The sequence below is a fragment of the Sminthopsis crassicaudata genome, chromosome 6, assembly GCF_048593235.1.
Source record: "Sminthopsis crassicaudata isolate SCR6 chromosome 6, ASM4859323v1, whole genome shotgun sequence".
NCBI lineage: Eukaryota > Metazoa > Chordata > Mammalia > Dasyuromorphia > Dasyuridae > Sminthopsis > Sminthopsis crassicaudata.
The window spans coordinates 63,068,341-63,074,637 of NC_133622.1; the positions used below are offsets into that span (position 1 = coordinate 63,068,341).

The 6,297-nt window shown below is 35.2% G+C and overlaps 1 pseudogene; it reads right to left on the reverse strand.

Moving 5' to 3' along the window:
* Positions 1-277: 277 nt before the first annotated feature.
* On the reverse strand, positions 278-982 carry LOC141546775 (rho-related GTP-binding protein RhoG-like; annotated as a pseudogene).
* Between the last annotated feature and the right edge of the window lie 5,315 nt (positions 983-6,297).

Sequence of the window (6,297 nt, forward strand, 5' to 3'; positions counted from 1 at the left end):
TGAATTGAATGTAAAGACTGTCCAGAAAAGGGGGGACAAGAGCATTGCTCCATCCCTTTTTCCCTTCTCTCTGAGGAGAGCGCGGACACTGCCTGGGGGGCATGTGGCTGGAAAGAGAAAGAGGAACCAATCAGACCTAGAGAGAAGAAGGGGGCCAAGGTGCATCTGGTTGAGTTGGGAGGGGGAAAAGGGGTTCAGGAAGATGAACAAACGGACGACAAGTCCCAGGACAAGGCCAGCAGGAAGGGAAGATCTGTTCCTTTCCAAGGTTGGGGAGTCACAAAAGGAAACCGGAGCGGCCCCGCTTGAGTGGCGTTGGATGGAGCACGGCCCGGACAGCCTCAGCTAACACTTCTTTGACGCCATCCTGCTGCTGTGCAGAGCACTCTAGGTAGTGAACGGCATGGATCTGCTACTCCCTGCTGGGGCGTGATGGGCGCCTGACTCTGCTCCTTCAGCCACCTTTACGGCATCCTTCTTGGTGCCCACGAGCAGGATGGGCACGTCAGGGCAGTGGTGACATACTTCTGGATACCATTTGTGCCGCACATTCTCCTAGGAAGGTGGTCTGGCAATGGAGAAGCAGATGACAAATACATTGATCTGGAGATAGGACAGGGTGCGTAGCCGGTCATATTGCTCCTGACCTGCTGTGTCCCACAGATTCAGATTGACAGTGCGCCCATCCACAGTGCTTTAGGCACTGTAGTTGTCGAACACCGTTAGGATGTACTCCTTAGGGAAGACATTGGTGGTATAACAGATGAGAAGGCACGTCTTGCCCACTGCTCCGTCGCCCACCACCACACACTTGATGCTCTGCATCGTGGCGGCTGCGGCGGGTGCAGCTGTGGCCCAACTTGCTTATCTCAGCCAGAACCCCCACAGTGGCAGCCAAGGCTTCAACCTGGTCCTCTCCCTCTCTCCCTCCCTGCCGGCGCTGGGGGCGCAGGGGGCGGCGGCGGCAGCAGCGGCTCCGGGGCCCGAGAAAGAAGTGAGAGAAAGAGCAAATCCAAGTCTTCTAAGTATACATACACACACACACACACACACACACATCCTGCGCGCATACCACCACCACTACTATCACCATCACCAACTTTTGCTCATATTTTAAGCACTTGAAATTGAAATGAAAATGTATTCTAAAACTAGAAATTTAGGCATGTTTAATTTTTAATTAATTAATTTTTTTTTTTTTTTTTTTTTTTTTTTTTTTTTTTGCAGAATGACCCTTATCTTTTTACTCATAATTTTCATAAGGACTACATCCTCAGAGAGGGTTATAACAATCCATTATATTTAACCTATAAAAGAAAATATCTGTGTATTATGAATACTTTCCCCTGGCCTTTCAATTAATAAGAATTCACAGAGAAATATTTTGAAAATCATCTTTGTTTTTCTACTACTTGAAGATTGAATGCTGATTTTGGTATGAATTGATGTAATACTAAAAGTGAATAGTAGTCCTATGCCTAAAGGAGCTTGAGATAGTACAATAGATTCATTTAATCCATCCATTACATATTTTATCTCTTTAACAATTAAAAAAGTGTTCTTTAAGTCCATGCTTTGAATGTTAGTAAAACACCCTTTTCATTAAATTATTGAATTTTAATGACATTTTGGCCATTTTATTTGGTAAAAAGAAAGTAGGTCTTAATGTAAGCAGATCAGAATGCATAATATAATTCAGTCATGTTCCAGAAAACTTAAAAGAAAAAGAAAGAAAAGACTTCTGAACTCACTTGAATTATAGTGCTCTATACTAAGACTATTTCTAACTGATTGTATTTGTGAGTAAAGGAAGGATTTATGTACTATGAGATGAAATTTGGACCAAGAAATCATCTTTGTCTCAAATATTCATATTATGAAGCAAGGCCATTACAATCAATAATAAGTTGGCCAGTAAATTTAATCCTATATGTACTTGAATTGCCAAATATAATAGTTGCAATCAACCTGGTATAGATAGTACATAAAAGATCACTTGTATGTAGTGAAGAGGATTTTTTCCCCCCTTTTGGAAGACACCTGCAGTTTACCTAGTTAAGAAATTGCTGGGGCAAAGTAAAAACATTCTGGAGAAAAAAAAAATGTCAGCTCTCAGCTTCAAGGTTCTTAAAATCTGTTATTTTTTGTCACCTATTTGACAGAGTTCTTCATATTAAACACTAGGCAAATTCAATTTATATCATTCTTATAACTAATAGTTAGCGATCACATACAGAGATGAATTTGTCTCTTAAAAATCTGTATGTAAAGTTTTATCTATATTTCCCATTCTGGGACATCTGTAAACTTAAAAACACACAGTCTATATCTTAATTCAAATGCTTGGAAAAATTTGTATATGCCTACTAGTAGGAATAGTTTCATAAAACATTTCACTAGAGTATGACCTTTCATGTTAGTATCAAGACATTAATGTCTTTCTTTGGTTCCAGATATTCATTTAGTCCTTTCATCTAAATGAATCATTTACCAGCCCATATCACTCTTTTCATAATAATATCATTGTGATATGTTTTACAAAACAAAAACTAAACATTAAACCATATTCATAGCATTGGTACATCTTATCAATATAATTATCCCAATAAAAAGAAAGAAAAGAAGAAAAGGATTAATCTTGCATGATTTGGTCTTGAAGAAACTACCCTAGCTATTTAGCAATGCTGCTAAATTATTTCAATTAATAATAATGTTATACAATATTTGTTCATGCAAGGAAGTCAAGCTCACTGAAGTAGATTTTTTTATACTCCATTGTCTTTTATTTATTTATATTCTATTGAATGTTTCTTGTTTAGGTAATTAATAGGTAATTTTTTGATAGGTAATTAATTGTCCAATATTATTCTAATATTGTGGACAATGACTTGGCAGCTCTTTCAATACGGAACAAGCAATCCATCTTAGCCAGATGACTTGAAACCATCAAAGGGAGTTAGGTACTATCTCATTATCTCTGTTTATTAAATTCCATAAAAGACAGTTTTATTTCGTTGTTTTCAATTAAAATTTATTATGCTTGAAAGGACAAAAGAAAGTAGGAGCTAAGCAGTCCTACCTAATCTCTTTTTTTCTTCTATCTATTATTCTTATCATACTCACTTAATCTTTTTTATTATTTTCCTCTTTCCTGTAATAATGGCTAAAATAAGACTAACAGACAAAACAAAAACAAAACAACAACAACAACAACAAAATTATAAATGTTTTCTTCTCTTTTTTGTCCCGTGTATGACAGTTTGTTATAAGTTTTAATCTATGTTGAATTGTTGATGTCTAGGGGAGGAAGAGAGGGGATGGAAGGAGAAAAAAAAATTGGAACACAAGGTTTTACAAGAGTGACCACTGAAAACTATTTTTGAATATATTTGGAAAAAAAATAAAAAGCTATTATAAAAATAAAAAAAAATTGATGCTGTTCTTGCAAGATTATGCATTGAATGGTATTCATCTTTCTTTACCTGCCTTAGTTGCTTGGGACACTGTTGTATGCTTACTCTTTATATTAATTCATATAAATTATGGGACTTGGGTTTTTTAAAATAGCTAGATATGGGTCCAAATAAATGTGGAAACTCTGATTTGAAATACTGGCGGCCCAATTGTGAAAAGAGGCAATTAGATGAATGAAAAGCTAGAATAGTCAACTGAAGGGAGAAGCTGAGGACAATACCAAAGCACTGCTGAATACGTGAAATGTAGAGGGGAAGAAACTGAAGAAAGGAACAAATGCTTTGGATTGAGTTAGCAGGCAGAAGGATTCTGTACTTGCTCCTGGAATATTTTAGTTGCTGGTAGAAGATTGTAAAAAGTGGAATACTTAACATTTGAAAAGCTGGGTGGTGTTCTATATCATTATTAATAATTAATAATCAATAATCAATCAATTATTATATCGTTTGCTCCTTATAACTCTGTGAGGTAAGTGTTCTTACCTGCTTTTATTTTACAGATGAAGAAACTGAGGCAAATGTCTTTCCCAAGGTCACACAGCTAAGAGTATGAAGTTTGAACTCAGGTCTTTCTATCTTGGTCCAGTGCTTATATATTATGCCATCTACCTGCTCTTTAGTGAAATTTGTAGCTTAAGAGTTGTAAATGAAGGCAGGAAAGTGTATTATCATATATAGAAGCTGTAGTGACTGATGAACATTTCTGTACATTCTGAGACCTGGCCAGCAAAAGCTATACCCTGTTATGTGAAAAGTTGGCTATGTTTGCCTGTAGTGCTCTATAGGACCATCTACAATTTAAGAGAAGGGAACTTTTCTGAGCCCTGAGAGCAGAAAGGCAAGCATAAGCAAGGCTTAAAAGTTGTCACTGAAATTACTTTACAACATTTTATAACTAGCCAAGGGAACAGATCTGCAAAACTATAGATCCTAGCCTCAAAGCTACTGTTTCACTGAAATAATACAATACTTTTGCTTTTGCTGCGATTTCATTTAAAAACCTTGAGCAAGAACAGCAGAAAAGCACTCCCATTATAGAAAGAGAGTTGAGAGGAAAGGTTAATAATGGAGCAGGGGATTCCTAGACTCATAAGTTTTCCCTGGCACAGGGATTTCCCTACTTAGGTGATTTACTGCTAGATTAAAAAAAAAAAAAAATTGGTCTACTTTATTTCCTTGGATAATATAAATTGGTACATTGTTTTTATCATTTCCAATTCTGTAACCCTTTTTGTGGTTTTGTTGTCAAAGATACTGAAGTAGTTTGTCATTTCCTTTTCCAGTGATTTAGTAGGAAAATGTAACCAAGATTTATGGGTAAACACATTTTAACATTTATTATTGTGCTTTTTGTTGAATGTATATTATTTTTTCTTTTTTAGTATACTTCATGGTTAAAAATCAGTAATATCATTATAACTACTAGTTATAAGTGATATAAGTGTATAAGTGAGAAACATGCTAGTATGGCCTCAGAAAATATATATAACAATGAGTAAAAGGAATATATTCTACAACTCAGAATTATTCCTAGGAGGGTGAGAATGATCTTGGAGTGCAAGACTATGGCCATGCCAGCCACTTCTTTCCAAAAACTCTATAGACAAGATAGCATGTATAGGTACAGGTTGAATAAGCTAGTCATAGCCATATTTTGTTTGTTTTCCTGTTTTTAAATTTTTTTTCTTTCTTAGGTTATACATGCACATTTGTAATTGTTGTTTTTACATATTTCCATATGAATTATATTGGAAAGAACACTCAGAACAAAAGAGAAAAAACATGAGAAAAAAAAAAAAAAGATGAAATTAGTGTGTGTTGATTTACATCCAGTTTCCAAAGTCTCTCTCTGGAGGAGATTGTCATTTTGCATCCAAAGTTCATTGGGACTGCCTTGAATCACTGAATTGCTGAGAACCAAGTCTATCATAGTTGATCATCATATAATCTAGTTATTGCTGTGTATACTGTTTTTATGGTTCTTCTTGCTTCATTCCATATAAGTTCATATAAATTTTTCCATTTTCTAAAAATCAGCTTATTTTTCATTTTTTATAAAACAATATTCCATTTCTTTCATATGTCATAACTTATTCATTCCTCAATTGATGGACATCTACTTATTTTTCAATCCTTTGCCACCACAAAAAATAAAAAATAAAAGCTGCTACAAACATGTTTTATACAGAAAGGTTCATTTCCCTTTTTTATAAAAATGCCATGTTTTGATTGTAGCCATACTTATGAAATGTCAAGTGCATTATATTATAAATGTTGTCTATATTTAATACATTTTTGTCCTGATCTCTCATTTTATTTAACATTTTATAGTCTGGCTTCTGATCATATCATTAAACTGAAACAGTTCTATCCAAATTTGCTAATGTTGTCATATTTGTCATATCTAATGACTTTTTTTCAATCTTCATCCTTCACAATGTACCTTCACAACACACATTATAGGCATTTAACAAATGATCACTGACTCATTGAAATATCTGACACTGCTAATCCCCTTTTCCTATAAGATAGTCTCCTCTGGTTTTCCTGATATTTATCTCTTCTCTTCTGCTGCTATCACTATGTCCATTTCATCTAATTCTTGTTTCATCCTTGGCATGCCTATTTCCCCTACCTTTCCCCCCGGGCTCTGTCATTAAATCTATTGTGTCCTTATCTCTGGAGAATAATCAGAGCACTTATTCAAATTTGGATCTTCTACTGGAGACAATATGATTTGATGGAAAAAGGATTATTACTGGAATCAGAAAGATCATTCCAAGACTTTCCTCTGAAACAAACTATATTACTTGGGCAATTTGAA